The sequence below is a fragment of the Prionailurus bengalensis genome, chromosome D3 (assembly GCF_016509475.1).
Source record: "Prionailurus bengalensis isolate Pbe53 chromosome D3, Fcat_Pben_1.1_paternal_pri, whole genome shotgun sequence".
NCBI lineage: Eukaryota > Metazoa > Chordata > Mammalia > Carnivora > Felidae > Prionailurus > Prionailurus bengalensis.
Window position 1 is genome coordinate 20,551,190 of NC_057356.1, and position 19,875 is coordinate 20,571,064.

The 19,875-nt window shown below is 45.5% G+C and overlaps 1 pseudogene and 1 gene segment (V, D, J or C); both read right to left on the bottom strand.

Moving 5' to 3' along the window:
- LOC122470388 overlaps positions 1-19,875 on the bottom strand; it is a 901,179-nt gene that overhangs the window by 636,380 nt on the left and 244,924 nt on the right.
- LOC122471059 lies at positions 16,866-16,962 on the bottom strand (annotated as a pseudogene).

Genomic DNA, 19,875 nt, shown 5'->3' on the forward strand with positions numbered 1-19,875 from the left:
TAATGTCTTTCTTCATCTCTTGTTACAGCCTTTAATTTAAAGTCTAGTTTGTCTGATATAAGTATGGCTACTCCAGCTTTCTTTTGCCCTCCAGTCGCATGATAAATAGTTCTCCATCCCCTCACTCTCAATCTAAAGGTGTCCTCAGGTCTAAAATGAGTTTCTTGTAGACAGCAAATAGATGGGTCTTGTTTTTTTATCCATTCTGATACCCTATGTCTTTTGGTTGGCGCATTTAATCCATTTACATTCAGTGTTATTATAGAAAGATACGGGTTTAGAGTCATTGTGATGTCTGTATGTTTTATGCTTGTAGTGATGTCTCTGGGACTTTCTCTCACAGGATCCCCCTTAGGATCTCTTGTAGGGCTGGTTTAGTGGTGACAAATTCCTTCAGTTTTTGTTTGTTTGGGAAGACCTTTATCTCTCCTTCTATTCAAAATGACAGACTTGCTGGATAAAGGTTTCTCGGCTGCATATTTTTGCTGTTTAGCACACTGAAGATATCGTGCCAATCCTTTCTGGCCTGCCAAGTTTCAAAAGAGAGATCAGTCACGAGTCTTATAGGTCTCCCTTTATATGTGAGGGCACGTTTACCCCTTGCTGCTTTCAGAATTTTCTCTTTATCCTTGTATTTTGCCAGTTTCACTATAATATGTCGTGCAGAAGATCGATTCAAGTTACGTCTGAAGGGAGTTCTCTGTGCCTCTTGGATTTCAATGCCTTTTTCCTTCCCCAGTTCAGGGAAGTTCTCAGCTATTATTTCTTCAAGTACCCCTTCAGCACCTTTCCCTCTCTCTTCCTCCTCTGGGATACCAATTATGCGTATATTATTTCTTTTTAGTGTATCACTTAGTTCTCTAATTTTCCCCTCATACTCCTGGATTTTTTTTATCTCTCTTTCCCTCAGCTTCCTCTTTTTCCATAACTTTATCTTCTAGTTCACCTATTCTCTCCTCTGCCTCTTCAATCCGAGCCGTGGTGGTTTCCATTTTGTTTTGCATTTCGTTTAAAGCGTTTTTCAGCTTCTCGTGACTGTTCCTTAGTCCCTTGATCTCTGTAGCAAGAGATTGTCTGCTGTCCTCTATACTGTTTTCAAGCCCAGCGATTAATTTTATGACTATTATTCTAAATTCACTTTCTGTTATATTATTTAAATCCTTTTTGATCAGCTCATTAGCTGTTGTTATTTCCTGGAGATTCTTCTGAGGGGAATTCTTCCGTTTGGTCATTTTGGATAGTCCCTGGAGTGGTGAGGACCTGCAGGGCACTTCCCCTGTGCTGTGGTGTATAACTGGAGTTGGTGGACGGGGCCGCAGTCAGACCTGATGTCTGCCTCCAGCCCACCACTGGGGCCACAGTCAGACTGGTGTGTGCCTTCTCTTCCCCTCTCCTAGGGGTGGGATTCACTGTGGGGTGGCATGGCCCGTCTGGGCTACTTGCACACTGCCAGGCTTGTGGTGCTGGGGATCTGGCGTATTAGCCGGGGTGGGTAGGCAAGGTGCACGGGGGCAGGAGGGGCAGGCTTAGCTCGCTTCTCCTTAGGTGATCCACTTCAGGAGGGGCCCTGTGGCAGCGGGAGGGAGTCAGATCTGCTGCCGGAGGTTTGACTCTGCAGAAGCACAGAGTTGGCTGTTTGCGCGGAGCGAGCAAGTTCCCTGGCAGGAACTGGTTCCCTTTGGGATTTTGGCTGGGGGATGGGCAGGGGAGAGGGCACTGGCAAGCGCCTTTGTTCCCCACCAAACTGAGCTCTGTCGTCCGGGGGCTCAGCAGCTCTCCCTCCCTTTGTCCTCCAGTCTTCCCGCTTTCCGAGCAGAGCTGTTAACTTATGACCTCCCAGACGCTAAGTCGCCCTTGCTGTCGGAACACAGTCTGTCTGGCCCCTCCGCTTTTGCCAGCCAGACTCGGGGGCTCTGCCTGGCTGGCAAGCCGCCCCTCCGCCCCGGCTCCTTCCCACCAGTCCCTGGAGCGTGCACCGCCTCGCTGCCCTTCCTACCCTCTTCGGTGGGCCTCTCGTCTGCACTTGGCTCCGGAGACTCGGTTCTGCTAATCCTCTGGCGGTTTTCTGGGTTATTTAGGCAGGTGTAGGTGGAATCTAAGTGATCAGCAGGAAGCACGGTGAGCCCAGCGTCCTCCTATGCCGCCATCTTCCGACCTCCGATGGGATTGCATTGAATTTATAGAGTGCTTTGGGTAGTGTGGACATTTTAGCATTATATTTATTGTGGAGATCCCTGGGTTTAGGAATTACCTGGAGGCTGTGTGTGAGGTTTACGTGTTTGTCTAAGATGACCTCCATCTCTGTGCTTAAAACTGTGGATGGATTATCATGATTCAAATGATAGAAGAGATACTAGTTTTGGCAATAAGGAAAAGAATGTGGATATGTGCATTTTTCCTTTTTTTCACGGATGTATTCTTTAAAAATCAAAAACCTTTCCTGAGCACCAGCGAAGTATCGGTAAGCTGCAGACACTCAGTGTTGCAAGGACAAACAAAACTGTCAAGGTCGTGGGGCATGTTGGGTTTTCATGTGACTCACTATGACAGACAAAGAGGAGATATTTCTTGTGAGGTATTCAATGGGAAGGATTAAATATTTACACGCTAGAGCACACGGTTCTATGTTAACCAAGAGTCGATGACTAGAAGTGTGCATGTGTGTATATAACTGTATCTTATGTTTTATATATATGTAGTTTGTGTTTCATACATTTATATGTATATATATATATATATATATATATATGATACAAATCCCAGGAGATATATCCTAGTTGTATTGTCATGAATAGTGCAGAGATGGATTAGATAAACCACTGGGGAAAACAATTGTGTGAATATTTACAGTAGGAGTAGAACCTTGTGTGACACAGAGAAGGACTAGAAAGGGATCTGGTGTGAGTAATTATAATACATTGCACACTGAGAAAGGAGGGCTTAGAGCACCAGGAACTTCTGGGTTATGGGACTGAGCTCTGTCGGGTAGTAAGCTCTGTCGGGAAAATACCTGTTTGGGAATTTTCCTGCTGGCCTGCCTCACAGTCCTGTCCTCTCAGTGCCAGTGTGAACAGGCCACTGCTGACCCCGGTACTGGTCACACAGCTGCTCTGACAACACACAGAATCCCTAGAGGACACTCTGACCTTTGCAGATGGATATTTGAGCTTTCAGTGCCCAGGGAAGGAGCATGAGTGCATCCTCTCCTGGGTGCTTGGGATGGAGACATTAATTTTCTTCAGGTCCCTAACAGCGTCCAGGCTGCTCACCATAGGCTTAGTTTAGAGTGTTTATATTGCTGGACATATTAGTGTTCCCTGATATTGGGTTTGCTTGCTGCAGGGGCCTGGCATCACTACCAGTCTCCAATTTGAATTTGTTTTAATGTTTATTTATTTTTTAAGAGAGAGAGGACAGAGAGACAGAAACAAGGGAGACATAGACAGAAAGACAGAGACAGAAAGAGCAGGGAGTTACAGAGAGAGAGCAGGAGACACAGAATCAGAAGCAGGCTCCAGGCTCTGATTTCGTGGCACAGAGCCCAAGGCAGAGCTTCGGCTCATGAACCACGAGATCATGACCTGAGCCAAAGTGTGAAGCTTAACCGACTGAGCCATCCAGGCACCCCTACCAGTCTCCAATCGAAACCAATTTCAAGGCCTCATATTTCCCAGGTTCACTCCCGGTTCATATGTGATAAAAAGTCCATGGGGGTTATCCTTGAACTTTGAATACTTTTTGCTCTTGTTGCTGTATTGTGAGAGTCTCCTGTTATATCCCACCACCTCCATGGTACAGGCTCTGGGGCATCTGAAGTCTCTGTTTGTCAAAAGACTACCTGTTCTCCGCAGAGAAGTATCCATTGTACTTAATTCCTAATCTGGGTGTTGACCAGGCCTTTATACTTAGTCTGGAACTTAATTTTCTTCTCTGGTATACTCATGACCCGTTTGCCTCTCTATTGGTCCAGTTTTGTAAGTGTTCTCAGGATGAACATTGATATAAACCATTATACAGTACAAGGGAATCTATCTTCTTAGAAAGTCGTTCTCTGCTCATCCATTAAGGGGAATTCAGGAAAGGGAATCCCACTCACATTCAACCTTATTATCTTTATTTGGTAAATGTTCCATGGGTTATCAGTGAAAAGACAACAAAATGTCTAGATTTTTTCCGGTAATACCAGGGTTCTCTGGACAAGGTAGGATGGGTTCATAGGCTATTTTCTCTAAAATAATGAGATTCCTTTCAGCATCATTGCAGGCCAAGTCAGAGGAAAAACAAAGACCGAGAAAGCCTAGAACACATGCAGTTACACTCTACTGGTCTCACCCTGGTAATTACATCTGCAACAGTCTCATTTCCAAATAAGGTCTCATCCCGAAATATGGGAGTTTTTAGAACTCTTAATCACATGAATTGTTGGAGACACAATTCAATGTGTAACAATTAATATCCACAGTTTATTCAGATTTTCTTACTTTTTACCTAATGTCTTTTTTCTGTTGTATGATCCAGTTTATGATTCTTTGCGACATTGAGTTGTGAATTGTCCTTAAGTTTCTCTTACTGTGACACTTCTTCAGACTGTCCCTCTTGTTGGTGCCTTTGTGCATACTTACTGAGTGGGGGTTATGCGTGATGTCATTCAAGCCAAGGGTTTACACCTGTTCCCTGAAAACTCTGCACGGGAATGTGTCTCATGTGATTCCATATATTTATACCATCAGTGAACAATATGGACGGCAGACATATAGGTAGACACTGAGTTACAACCCAGTCCTTTTATGTTCCTGTGGTTGAAATCTTTCTAGTTTTGCCTCATGGGGTCTCTTTAAGTTGGCTCGTGAGCTCCTAGACACACCCTGTCCTTGTGTGTATGCGCACACGGGTATGTGTGGTGGTTGTGCGCTGATTTGCTTGCGTTTGTTTGGGAGACAATGACAGACAATGACAGAGTGCCATTTAGGTGCCATTAATATCATATAGAATAATCTGTGGCTCAGAGTGTTTTCCTCTGTTCAAATGATTAATTCTTTTTCAGCGTTTAGCACCCCGCAACCTACAGATGTTTGCAGAGTTTTGCTTCTTCCAATGTTGGATATAATTATCAAATTATTTATAAAAGTGGCACCTCCTGGGTGACCTCTTAGTTGGTTCCTGGTTTGGGTGATTATTTTAAACCTAGAATAAATATCCATGTGCCAAGTTTAGGGTGCTTTCAGGCTTTAGTGATTAAGAATCAGTTGTTATAAACATTGAAGTGCAGGGTTTTTCCTATGGACAAAATTTATGAAAATTATCCTCATAATTTTATAATTTTAAATTGGCTTTTTTTCCCACAAATAATAGATAAGAAGAAGAGATTAGCCAGTGCCATGGAGATAATAGTACCAGATGCAAATAAGGTTGACTTATTCTCTTGGCACACATAGGTAGAGTTCAGAGAAAAAATAAAAATGCTTCATTTATTTTTATATCAGAAGGAAAAATTGATATGATCTGGCCTAGAAGTAAAATACCTCAGCTGATAAAACAAGAGATTTGTCTTCCATCAAGACTCTGTATCGGAAGGGTTTTCTGAGCGTGACTTTGAGGACAGAAAGGACAGGAGGAACCTCACTCATGGGAGGTGCCCTTGCATGGACCTGCGTCCAAGTCATCAGCCACAGAATGAGCAGATTCACAGGCTGAGCTGAGGAGGCAACTGCTGATGTGTTTCCCTCTTTACAGATGAGTAACTAGGTTTTTGTCTCACTTCCCCACAGGCCTGGACCACTGTGTAAGCACTGCCACTGCTGTACCACGATGAGCAGTAATAATCAGCCTCGTCCTCGGCCTGGAGCCCAGTGATGGTCAGGGTGCCTGTGCTGCCAGACTTGGAGCCGGAGAATCGATCAGGGACCCCTGAGGGTCGGTTGCTATTATCATAGATGATGGTTTTGGGGGCCATTCCTGGGATTTGTTGGTACCAACCCACGTAACTACCAACTCCTGTGCAGGAGATAGTGACCCTCTGGCCCAGGGCCCCAGACACTGAGGATGGTTGATTCGGCCCCGACTGAGCCCAAATCCCTGGAAAGAGAAACAACAGAGAGGATATTCCTGGGGTCTAGTGACAAGAGGAGGAATTAGGCCCACACTTGTGCTTCCAAGACCCCTTCCCGTGTCCCCACATCAGGTCACCTGTGCAGTGAGCGAGGAGAGTGAGGAGGAGAGGGGACCAGGCCATGGTGGAAGTCAGCACCGATCCTGCCTTCTGTTGCCTCACAGCTGAGCAGAGCCTCCCTTCACTTCTCCCTTCACCTCTTGATCTGTTGAGAGGGGGAGGGCCCAACCATGCAAATGCGACCCCCCTGTTTTCTGACTCCTCACTGACTTCTTTAGGTGCCTCTGTCTGAGGATGTCAGGGGGATGGGCAAGGTAGGGGCATTTCAGGGCAGGGGTGGGGAGGTCACAGATGTGAGCCCTGAGCAGAGGCACAGGCAGTGGCAGGTGGCAATTCACAGCTCTGATCTACTGTGACCCCTCAAAACAGGCCTTGAGTGCCCCCTCGCGTCCAGACACAGACATGCCAGTTTATGATGTGAGCAGAGCTCATCAGAGACCACTTCTGCCTCCCCACTGCTCTAGCCACTCTCCTCTGCCTAAGCATTAGACCAGGTCTCCTCACGTGGCCCCCCATCACCTCAGGGCAGACTCTCTGTTCTACTCAGACTCCTGGGGGTGAGGCTGTCCATGGCTCCTTGACTCTTAATGGGTCAGGCCTGAGGAGGTGTCTCTACACACATTTCTCTAACAGTAAATGTGTATCAAAAGGAGAAGGAGGTAACTGGATATGACAGCGGAGGCTGGGCTCCAGGCGCCCATGGCAATGCAGGAAGCAGCAGAGAGCAGAGGGCAGCTCCCATGGGGAACTTTGGCAGATGGGACCTGACCCTGGTGAGATTGTTCTTAGATGTGCTTCTTACCCAGATGGATTGTGTTGATTCACACTCTATCCCGGCATCTATGTCAATGTGCTCATTGTCAGACATCTGAGTCATTCCAGTTTTCTCTCCCAAAGTGCATCAGGAAATAGCAGTGAGATCCTAAGGATCCCATCTGGGGCATCTACTCTAGGATCCTTGTATATTGTTTCTGAATTCCCTCCCAAATCCATGGTAGCTCTGTTCCGGAGACCTTGCAAAGGACCATTTTCAGCCTATGTCTTCCCTGGTGGTCAAGAGGAACTTGAATGACTTTCTGGTCTTTTTATTCTATGGCATCAGCCTATGTGTCTCTCGAGAACAATACCACGTTGGTGTTCATGACTACAGCCTTGTTAATATAATTTGAAAGTACAAAGTATGGTGTCTCGAGGTTTGTTCCTTCTCAAGATTGCTTTGGCAATTTGGGGTCTTTTCTGGTTCTATACAAAATTCGGTTTTTTTTTTTATTTCTGTGCAAAACGCCCTTGGAGTTTTTATGGGGATTGCATTGAATTTACAGAGTGCTTTGGGTAGTGTGGACATGTTAGCATTATATTTATTGTGGATATCCCTGGATTTAGGAATTACCTGGAGGCTGTGTGTGAGGCCTAAGGGTTTATCTAAGATGACCTCCATCTCTGTGCTTAAAAATGTGGATGGATTATGATGATTCAAATGAAAGAAGAGATACTAGTTTTGGCAATAAGGTAAAGAATGTGGATATGTGTATTTTTTCTTTTTTTATACAATGATGTATTCTTTTTAATTCAAAAACCTTTCCTGGGCACCAGCTAAATACCGGTAGGCTGCAGACACTCAGTGCTGAAAGGACAAACAAACTGTCAAGGTCGTGGAACATGTTGGTTTTTCATGTGACTCATTATGACAGACAAGGAGGAGATGTTTCATGGGAGGTATTCAATGGGAAGCATTAAATATTTATATGACCAGACACATGGTTCTATTTTAACTGAGAGTCGATGACTAGAATTGTGCATGTGTGTGTAACTCTATCTCATGTTTTATTTATAAGTAGTTTGTGTTATATATATACATATGTGTGTGTGTGTGTGTGTGTGTGTGTGTGTGATATAAATCCCAGGAGATATATCCTAGATGTATTGCAATGAACAGTGCAGAGATGGATTAGATAAACCACTGGGGAAAATAATTCTATGAATATTTTCAGTATGGGTAGAATCTCCTGTGACACAGAGAAGGACTGGAGAGGGATGTGGTGTGAGTAATTATAATACATTGTACACTGAGAAAGGAGGGCTTAGACCACCAGGAACTTCTGGGCCATGGGACTGAGTTCTGTCGGGTAGTAAGCTATGTCGGGAAAATACCTTTTTGGGTATTTTCCTGCTGGCCTGCCTCACAGCCCTGTCCTCTCAGTGCCAGTGTGAACAGGCCACGGCTGACCCCGGTCCTGGTCACCCAGCTGCTCTGACAACACACAGCATCCCTAGAGGACACTCTGACTTTTGCAGGCAGATATTTGAGCTTTCAGTGCCCAAGGAAGGAGCATGAGTGCATCCTCTCCTGGGTGCTTGGGATGGAGACATTAATTTTCTTCAGGTCCCTAACAGCGTCCAGGCTGCTCACCATAGGCTTAGTTTACAGTGTTTATATTCCTGGATATATTAGTGTTCCCTGACATTGGGTTTGCTTGCTGCAGGGCCCTGGCATCACTACCAGTCTCCAATCTGAATTTGTTTTAAAGTTTATTTTTTTTAAGACATAGAGAGACAGAAAGACAGAGACAGAGAGAGATAGCAGGGAGTTACAGAGAGATAGCGGGAGACACAGAATCAGAAGCAGGCTCCAGGCTCTGATTCCGTGGCACAGAGCCCAAGGCAGAGCTTCGGCTCATGAACCACGAGATCATGACCTGAGCCAAAGTCCTAAACTTAACCGACTGAGCCACCCAGGCACCCCTACCAGTCTCCAATCAAAACCAATTTCAAGGCCTCATATTTCACAGGTTCACTCCCAGTTCATATGTGATAAAAAGTCCATGGGGGTTATCCTTGAAATTTGAATTATTTTTGCTCTTGTTGCTGTATTATGAGACTCTCCTGTTATATCCCACCACCTCCATGGTACAGGTTCTGGGGCATTTGAAGTCTCTGTTTGTCAAAAGACTACCTGCTCTCAGCAGAGAAGTATCCACTGTACTAAATTCCCAGTCTGGATTTGACCAGGCCTTTATACTTAGTCTGGAATTTAATTTTCTTCTCTGGTATACTCATGACCCGTTTGCCTCTCTATTGTCCAGTTTTGTAAGTGTTCTCAGGATGAACATTGATATAAACCATTATACAGTACAAGGGAATCTATCTTCTTAGAAATTTGTTCTCTGCTCATCCATTAAAGGGCATTCAGGGAAGAGAACCCCACTCACATTCAACCCTATTATTTTATTTGGTAAATGTTCCATGGGTTAACAGTGAAAAGACAACAAAATGTCTGGATTTTTTCCAGTAATACCAGGGTTCTCTTGACAAGGTCGGATGGGTTCATAGGCTATTTTCTCTAAAATATGAGATTCCTTTCAGCATCATTCCAGACCGAGTCAGAGGGAAAACAAAGACAGAGAAAGCCTAGAACACATGCAGTTACACTCTACTGGTCTCACCCTGGTAATTACATCTGCAACAGTCTCATTTCCAAATAAGGTCTCATCCTGAAATATGGGAGTTTTTAGAACTTTTAATCACATGAATTGTTGGAGACACAGTTCAACGCGTAACAATTAATATCCACAGTTTATTCAGATTTTCTTACTTTTTACCTAATGTCCTTTTTCTGTAGTAAGATCCAGTTAAGATTCTTTGCGACATTGAGTTGTGTATTCTCCTTAAGCTTCTCTTACTGTGACACTTCTTCAGACTGTCCCTCTTGCTGGTGCCTTTGTGCATACTTACTGAGTGGGAGTTATGCGTGACGTCATCCAAGCCAAGGGTTTATACCTGTTCCCTGAAATCTCTGCACGGGAATGTGTCTCATGTGATTCCATATATTTATACCATCAGTGAACAATATGGACGGCAAACATATGTGTAGACACTGAGTTACAACCCAGTCCTTTTATGTTCCTGTGGTTGAAATCTTTCCAGTTTTGCCTCCTGGGGGCCCTTTTGGTTGGCTCGTGAGCTCTTAGACACACCCTGTCCTTGTGTGTGTGCTCACACGGGTATGTGTGGTGGTTGTGCACTGATTTCCTTGCGTTTGTTTGGGAGACAATGACAGACAATGACAGAGTGCCATTTAAGTACCATTAGTATCATATACAATAATTCTGTGGCTCAGAATGTTTTCCTCTGTTCACGTGATTAATTATTTTTCAGCAATTAGCACCCCCGTGACCTACTGATGTTTGCAGAGTTTTGCTTCTTCCAATGTTGGATATAATTATGAAATTATTTATAAAAGTGGCACCTCCTTGGTGACCTCTTAGTTGGTTCCTGGTTTGGGTGATTATATTTAAACCTAGAATAAATATCCATGTGCCAAGTTTAGGTTCCTTTCAGGCTTTAGTGATTAGGAATAAGTTGTTATAAACATTGAAGTGCAGGGTTTTACCTATGGACAAAGGTTTTGAAACTTATCTTCAAAATTTTATACTTTTGAATTGGCATTTTTTTCACAAATATTAGATAATAAGAAGAAACTAGCCACTGCCATGGAGATAATAGTCCTAGATGCAGATAAGGCTAACTTATTCTTCAGGCACCACATGGGTAGACTTCAGAGGAAAAACAAAAATGCTTCATTTATTTTAATATCAGAAGGAAAAATTGATATGATCTGGCCTAGAAGTAAAATACCTCAGCTGATAAAACAAGAGATTTCTCTTTCATGAAGACTCTTTGTGTCGGAAGGGTTTTCTGAGAGTGACTTTGAGGACAGAAAGGACAGGAGGAACCTCACTCACGGGAGGTGCCCTTGCCTGGACCTGCGCCCAAATCATCAGCCATAGAATGAGCAGAATCACAGGCTAAGCTGAGGAGGAAACTGCTGATGTGTGTCCCTCTTTACAGATGAGTAACTAGGTTTTTGTCTCACTTCCCCACAGGCCTAGAGCACTGTGTGAGCTTTTACACTATTGTCCCACGATGAGCAGTAATAATCAGCCTCGTCTTCGGCCTGGAGCCCAGTGATGGTCAGGGTGCCTGTGCTGCCAGACTTGGAGCCGGAGAATCGATCAGGGACCCCTGAGGGTCGGTTGCTATTATCATAGATGATGGTTTTGGGGGCCATTCCCGGGATTTGTTGGTACCAACCCACGTAACTACCAACTCCAGTGCAGGAGATAGTGACCCTCTGGCCCAGGGCCCCAGACACTGAGGATGGTTGATTCAGTCCTGACTGAGCCCAAATCCCTGGAAAGAGAAACAACAGAGAGGATATTTCTGGGATCTAGAGGGAAGAAGAGGAATCAGGCCCACACTTGTGCTTCCAAGACCCCTTCCCGTGTCCCCACATCAAGTCACCTGTGCAGTGAGCAAGGAGGGTGAGGAGGAGAGGGGACCAGGCCATGGCGGAGGTCAGCACCGATCCTGCCTTCTGTTGCCTCACAGCTGAGCAGAGCCTCCCTTCACCTCTCCCTTCACCTCTTGATCTGTTGAGAGGGGGAGGGCCCAACCATGCAAATGCGACCCCCCTGTTTTCTGACTGCTTACCGACTTCTTTAGGTGCCTCTGTCTGAGGATGTCAGGGGGATGGGCAGAGTTGGGGCAATTTCAGGGCAGGGGTGGGGAGGTCACAGATGTGAGCCCTGAGCAGAGGGCACAGGCAGTGGCAGGTGGCAGTTCTCATCTCCGATCTACCGTGACCCCTCAGAAACAGGCCTTGAGTGCCCCTTAGTGTCCAGACACAGAGATGCCATTGTATTACATGAGCACAGCCCATCAGAGACCACTTCTGCCTCCCCAGTACTCTAGCCACTCTCCTCTGCCTAAGCATTAGACCAGGTCTCCCAACGTGGCCCCACATCACCTCAGGGCAGACTCTCTGTTCTACTCAGACTCCTGGGGGTGAGCCTGTCCATGGCTGCCTTGACTGTTCATGGATCAGGACTGAAGAGTTGTCTCTACACACATTCCTCTAACAGTAAATGTGTACCAATAGAGGAAGGAGTTAACTGGATACAACAGCGGAAACAGGGCTCCAGGCACCCGTGCCAATGCAGGAAGCAGCAGAGAGCAGAGGGCAGCTCCCATGGGGAACTTTGGCAGATGGGACCTGACCCTGATGAGATTATTCTTTACATGTGCTTCTTACCCAGATAGAGTGTGTTGATCACACTCTATCCTGGCATCTATGTCAATGTGCTCATTGTCAGACGTCTGAGTCATTCCAGTTTTCTCTCCCAAAGTGCATCAGGAAATAGCAGTGAGATCCTAAGCATCCCATTTGGGGCATCTTCTCTAGGATTCATGTATACTCTTTCTGAAACCCTTCCCAAATCCATGGTAGCTCTGTTCCGGAGACCTTGCAAAGGACCGTTTTCAGCCTATGTCTTCCCTGGTGGTCAAGAGGAACTTGAATGACTTTCTGGTCTTTTTATTCTATGGCATCAGCCTATGTGTCTCTCGAGAACAATACCACATTGGTGTTCATGACTACAGCTTTGTAATATAATTTGAAAGTGCAAAGTATGGTGTCTCGAGGTTTGTTCCTTCTCAAGATTGCTTTGGCAATTTGGGGTCTTTTCTGGTTCTATACAAAATTCGGTTTTTTTTTTTTATTTCTGTGCAAAACGCCCTTGGAGTTTTTATGGGGATTGCATTGAATTTACAGAGTGCTTTGGGTAGTGTGGACATTTTAGCGTTATATTTATTGTGGAGATCCCTGGATTTAGGAATTACCTGGAGGCTGTGTGTGAGGCCTAAGGGTTTATCTAAGATGACCTCCATCTCTGTGCTTAAAAATGTGGATGGATTATGATGATTCAAACGAAAGAAGAGGTACTAGTTTTGGCAATAAGGTAAAGAATGTGGATATGTGTATTTTTTCTTTTTTTATTCACTGATGTATTCTTTTTAATTCAAAAACCTTTCCTGGCCACCAGCTAAGTACCGGTAGGCTGCAGACACTCAGTGCTGAAAGGACAAACAAAACTGTCAAGGTCGTGGAGCCTGTTGGGTTTTCATCTGACTCACTATGACAGACAAGGAGGAGATGTTTCATGGGAGGTATTCAATTGGAAGCATTATATATTTATAGGACTAGAGCACACGGTTCTATTAACCGAGAGTCGATGACTAGAAGTGTGTGTGTGTATAACTGTATCTTACGTATTATTTATACGTAGTTTGTGTTATATATATATATATATGTATACATATATGTGTGTGTGTGTGTGTGTGTATATATATATATATATATATATATGTGATATAAATCCCAGGAGATATATCCTAGATGTATTGTCATGAACAGTGCAGAGATGGATTAGATAAACCACTGGGGAAAATCACTGTGTGAATATTTACAGTAGGAGTAGAACCTTGTGTGACACAGAGAAGGACTAGAAAGGGATCTGGTGTGAGTAATTATAATACATTGCACACTGAGAAAGGAGGGTTTAGAGCACCAGGATCTTCTGGGTCATGGGATGAGCTCTGTCCTTAAAATTCCCAAGCTTCCGCAGGTTCCCAAATGGGCAATCCCGTCTGGATGGGGGCCCCATCTGGTGCAGGTGACCCAGTCACCTCCAGTGTCTCTCCTCACTGCTGGGTCTCCCTGGCTGCATCTAGGGATGACTGTGGTGTTGACCATCACCTATGAGTGCTCTTGGGAAAAGGCAACGTGAGAGGCACATGCCCCTTGTTTCTAATTACAGTATGTCTTGAGGAATCTCATGTGCATTTTTGTTAACCGACCCTGCCCCATGAAGTGTGAGGATGGGGGCAGGTGCAGAGGATTATGGGGACTGGCTTGCCTGGGTGGGAAGTGACCTGACATGAGAAAGAGATGGGATGCCTCCTCAGGCCTTCCTGATACAGCCTGTGGAGTGGTGAGCCTGCCCTCTGCCCTTCTTATCCCTCAGTGCAGGACACAACTTGCCTGAGGGGGTCACTCACCTGACATCCCAACAACACAACTATCTAAGTGGTGGGGGGGGGGGGGGCACAGAGTGATTCATGCTGAGGAAGCCAGAGCTCTGAAATAAGGACTGAGGTGTGGTGATGCCTGCCACACAGGAGGTCTCACTTGGGGGATCAGAAGCCCCCGCCCCTGTGTAGGGATGGGTGGGGTGCCAGGCAGGCTCAAGTCCAGAGGGTCCCTCTCTCTGCTCAACTCCAGTTCCTTCTCCCAGTCCTAAGTGAGTCTGAACTCTGAGACAGCAGGGGGCGCTGGAGGTCTGTCCCTGTGCATTGGGGGAGGTGCAGGGATGGCTGAGGGGTGTCTCAGCTGGGCACCCAGTCCTGGAACCCTGCCTTGTACCCTCTGCTCTATGCTCATCGGGGCCCACGATTGGCTCCCCAGCCCCCCACTCAGCTGTCACCATATTCAGTGAGTAGGTTTCGGAACCCAGGAGGGGAGTGATTTGCATGAAGGATTCCTCTCTGCTCTCCAAAGTGGGGAGGGGATGAGAGAGGCTTTGTGCAGTTCTCTCACTGGTGGGCTCCATCAGGGGCACAGCCTGGGCTGTCTCCACCTTGACCTGGACCCCTCTCCTCCTCACCCCCCTCGTTCTCCGCTTAGGTGACTGGCTGTGGAAAGCAAGGCGAGTGATTATGGGCTGGGGTGTGCTGGGCTCCTTCTTCCCCTCTTTTGAAGAACAGGCGGGAGGCATTCCCTCAGGACCTGCCTGTCCGTGTCTCCACTGCTCTGTTGCAGGGTCCTGGGCACAGTGTGCCCCGACACAGGAGGCCTCCCTGTCAGGGTTTCAGGGGCAGAAGGTGACCCTCACCTGTACGGGAATTAGCAACAGTGTTGGAGCAAATTATGTGGGCTGCCTCCAAGAGATTTCTCTCAGTGTTACTACAACTGTGGTGCTCAGAAGAAATGAGCCCTCGGAGATCTCAGCTCGGTTCTCTGGCTCCCACTCTGGGAACAAGGCCTCTAGGACCTTCTCAGGCCTGCAGCCTGAGGATGAGCCATATTGTTAGTGCTCAACATGGGGCAGAAGCATCAGTTCTGACATACTGCTGCAGGCCCATGGGGATCTGAGACAGAAAGCTGTCTCTGTCACCCCCAGGACTGCCGGTGAGAAACAGACAGGGAGGCCTTGGAGACCCTGGAGGGTCTGAGGGTCTGACTGTGAGCACAGAGGAAATTTAAAGGGTCAGTGACAGTAGTTGCCTGTCATTTGTTTTTTCTTCCTTTCTTGTCTTTCTTTCTTTCTTTCTTTCTTTCTTTCTTTCTTTCTTTTCTTCTCTTTCTCTCTCTATCTCTCTCCCTTTCCTCTTTCCTTCCTTCCTCCCTTCCTTTCTTCCTTGGATAAAGAGCTATTTGGATTAAATGAGAGCTGGTGAAAGAGAAGGGCCCAAGACTCCAGTGAGATTAGGTTCCAAAAGGGCAGGCAGAGCTTATCAACCCAATGGACTCCACCTCCCAGCAGCCTTCCAGTTAGTAGGCTCAATAAAGGCCTGCTGGGAAATGTATTTGCCAGTAAATCACCAACGTTTGCCAACCATCACTACAATGGTAGAGTTTCTCTTTTCCATAATTAAATCTCCACAACACCTCCCATGCCACCACAAATATTACAAAAAATGTTTTAAAAAATCGCATTTGACAGATCTTATACTCGTCTTCAGTATTTAGCTCCGAAGTCTCATCATCTGCCAAAAATAGTTCTACTAAACTCATCGGCTGAAACGTCCATCCATGTAGTGAGAAGACAGTCTTTGCTGGCCCATGGTCATTCTAATCCAATTTCCCCAGCCAGTAGGGCTGCATAGCAGAGTAAGGCTCAGATTGGGGGTGAAGGGGGAAGGGACGGGGCTTATTTTCTCCAGTATAAGTTCGCATCTAAAGCTTGGTGGGAGAGCAGAACCAGAAAGGCTTGAGGGAAGGGTCCAGGCCCTGTACTCGGTCAGAAGAGAAGGAGGAGGAGGAGGAGGTGGAGGAGGAATGCTTACCATGCTTGTTGTATTTGTATATCTATAAGAACTTTCTTCATTTTCTTCCATGTCTTCTTTTCCATCTGTTTTCCATGCCAGGTGCCAAGGGATTCACAGGAGGAATGCCAGGACAGATGTTGGGTAGGGAGTAGGTAGGGACCTAGGGGTTGGCCTCCCGGATGCCCTGGTTATGGTGCAGGATGGGGGTGCACTGGGGAGAAAGCTGGATTCCCCCGGGGAGCTGCTGCACGAGATGGAGAGGGGCCTGGAGGGCAGGCAGGGTGGTCAGGTGGTGAATGGCAGGATGGGCACCTTCAGGGTACCTGACGTCAGTAGATCTGGATTTGGACCTGGCTGCTTGGCATTGGGATTCCACATGTTCAGGTGTTTCCTCCAGCCTTTACACACACCACCACCCGGGCTTGACTCACCCTGCCTCTCACCTCAAGTTCTTTTTCCTAAAAATAAAACAAATCTAGTAAGATAATTTGCATGTCACCGAGTTCACTCATTTCAAGTATACAACCCAGCAGTCTGTAGTATATTTACGGAGTTGTGCAAACATCATCATGGTCGAATCGACAACATTTCCATCACCTGCAGAAAAAGCGCTGACCCACTAGCAGTCACGCCATTGCCCCTCTCTGCACTCACCCCTTCGTCACCACCGGTTCCTTCCTGTCTGCAGTGACTTCCCTCTTGCACACATTTCACAGGTGCTGAATCACAGAACAGGTGCCACTGTAAGCACTTCATTCGCTGGCGATAAGAATGTGTGCATTGTTGCGGGAACATCAACACCACCATCTGTAAATACATGGATTGCTTCACTTGGTTGCTTGTCACCCTTGTGCAGCGACCATGCCGATCTATCTGTATGGTTCCAGTTTTAATGGCATCGGCTGTCACAACAGTAATCACTTACTTTTCCTTAGTGGTTTATACAATAATTAAGGATATCATTCTTTTTCAATTTTTATCTTCCAATATCAATTCACCCCTTCCATGATTTATGTTCTATATTTGTACATACTTCTTTTTGTTCAACAATTTAGCCAGTAGTTGCTTTATTCTGTTATGAAAAATAATACTGTGTGTTAATGAGACTGTTTTTCTGGTTTTGGTCTCATGCATTTTTGCCTTACCCTTGGAGAGGATGCAGGCTGTGTCTCCTTTCCCTGGTTCCTATTCCCTCGTGCCTGGCGGATGCCAAATGTTCTTGCCCCTCATTTCCCCTGACTGAGGTGTTTCCAGAGTCCCTTCCTGACTTTCTCACCCCCTGTGCCCACAGCTCTGCAACTGAGACCTCCCGTCTCCCTCTTGCTCTTCCTGGATGCATGCCCCGTGGTCAGGGCTCAAGTCTCCCCACATGCTGGCCTGTGTCTTCACATTCAAGGGACTTTCTCCTCTCATGCTGGTTCAGGCCACTAGTCGCCTTCCCCTTCTGTCTCCTACAGCTGTTTCTGGAACTCACTTTTCTTCCCACTGATGCTCCTGACTTGTAGTGTGCGCACGGGAGTGAAGCCGCCAGGGTTTCCAGTCTGAGCGCTTATTTCTTTGCTGATTTTCACTTCCGGGTTGTGCGAAGTTGCAACTTGGTCCATCTCATGCTTTACGGAAGGTGTGAATTTTGTGTAGTTTCCTCTGTCTTCTTAATTGTTGGTGTGTTTTCAACAGCTGTCATGGGTATTTCCAATTTCTTTGTTGGATATTACCTGAGCACCAGAATTTTCCATATTTTTAATATAAAAAATAATTACAAAAGAATACCTCCTAAAACGGTTGATGCAGATGTAAAAAATAAATTATTTTATTTCATACTTTATCTAATATCTAACATTGACATAAAAGGAAAAGTTATCAGAGCTAAGTGCTACGACCAATACACTTCATATTTCTCTTCAACTTCTTACGAATACAAAAAGAATGTAACTAAAAACAGAAGTAAAGTGTAATAAGAAAGAATCAGGTTTTTATTTGAGAAATGAAATATGTTATATAAAAGGCTCAGGGCATTTAAATTTAAAAATATTTTACTGAAAAAAACAATTCAGTAAAATCATCAGAAGTATGTAAAATAAAGCGTATTATTTTAATAAAATTTTAAATAAGAGTTTTACTTTTTTAAATCCCTCATTTTTTTTTACTCATGTCTTTAATTATTTAAGCAATTACTGTTTACATTTGGACTTCTTTTAAGTTAATTCTTCTGTTCTCTTTTTTATGTGTACTATTTTTTTTCTATATTCATTTAGTGTTTCATAAGTTAAAAATAATGAAAATCGTCCTCATAAGATTACCAAAAAAAGTAAAAGTGCTGAGTAAACATGTTGAGATGTGTGCAATTTGTATTTTAAAGGAAATTGTAAAATTCCCTGAAGTATCTGAAAGCACATTTGAAAAAACTGGCGAATGTTTACTTTTGTCTTCAATAAGAAACTAACCATAAACATGTTAACCTTTTTAGCTGGTGATCTCATTTCTGTCTTCTACGTTTTAGTTTGGAGTCTGGATAGAAGATACTTTCTAACTTCAAGGAAGTTGAGGGCAAGCTGACTATGTATTGAAGACGGGGCAAGACATAACAATGGATTACAGAAAAGAATGTGAGAAATGAAAGGTCATGGAGTGTCTGAACTAGGGACACCCCGGAGGGAGTTTCATAAATCCATGGTGGGAGCCGTCAGCATGGCCATGTGCACCTGCAGCCACAGTCAGCTGGCAGATTGAGGGGGAGAAGAAGCATCCTGGTGGATGCCATGGGCGTGGGGAGGGGGCTGGTGAGGTGAGGAGACTCATCCTTGGTGGGTGATGAGGGATGGAGCACGGTGATAATGGTGACCCATGACTTGATGTAAGTGAGGAGGGACAAGGGGTATAAGGAAGTGAAGAAATCAGCAGGGAAAGGGAAAGAGAAAATGCAGTTTCTTTCCTATTCCAAAAACCCTCCCACTCACCTTCACCCTGGACAGGAGGGGGTGCTATCTCTCCCACCCTGCCTCCTGCCTGGTCACCTTGACACCTTGGTTGTCATAATTGTCACAAAAAATTGGTTGTGATAAAAGGTGATCTATTAAAAACTAGATGACAGCAGGGCTCCCTCAGCCTCTCAGGAGGTGTGATTCTCTTCCAGAGACTTCCTGCAAACTTCAGAATATAGAATCATTTTTCTTATGCCCCAGAATCTGTTTCCCAAGAACTATCTGGACAGTAGATCCTCCAGAGAAACATTCTCCTCTTGTCGCTTGTGTTCCAGGCTTTAGCCTTTTCCACTGAAAGTCATCACAGTGGACACCTGGGGACACAGGGGACTGTGGGATGGCTGTGGTGTGGGGGCAGGAGGGCTCTCCTGGAACAAGGCCAATGACCAAGCATCCCAGGTTGAGTCTCTGTCCCCGCGGGCAGCACAGTCCCCAACCGTCTCTGGGCTCCAATCTGCAGCTGATACTGTTTGGTACATTGATTCTGGGAAAGCAGTCTCAGTGCTGCTCTCACAAGGCCAAGGCCCATAAGAATATGACATATAATCTCCCTCTGCTATCAGGGCTAGGCTGTCACTCCCTTAGTGACACCCTCAGGCAGGGAGGGGAACCTTTACAGTGAACTTTTTTATTCCAATCCAGAACTACAAGGCTTGTGACCTCAGGGACACAGTCCCCCTTATCTCCACCTCTCTACCACTCATATGTGAGTTCTTTGATGGGAACTTCCCGGTCCAGGTGACCTTGGTAATATCATCCTGTGCAAAGTGTCTGGTAATGTTTTTGACTTATTTGCTATTCAGGTTGTTTGTTTTCCTGTACTTTGTTTGTTTGAAAAGT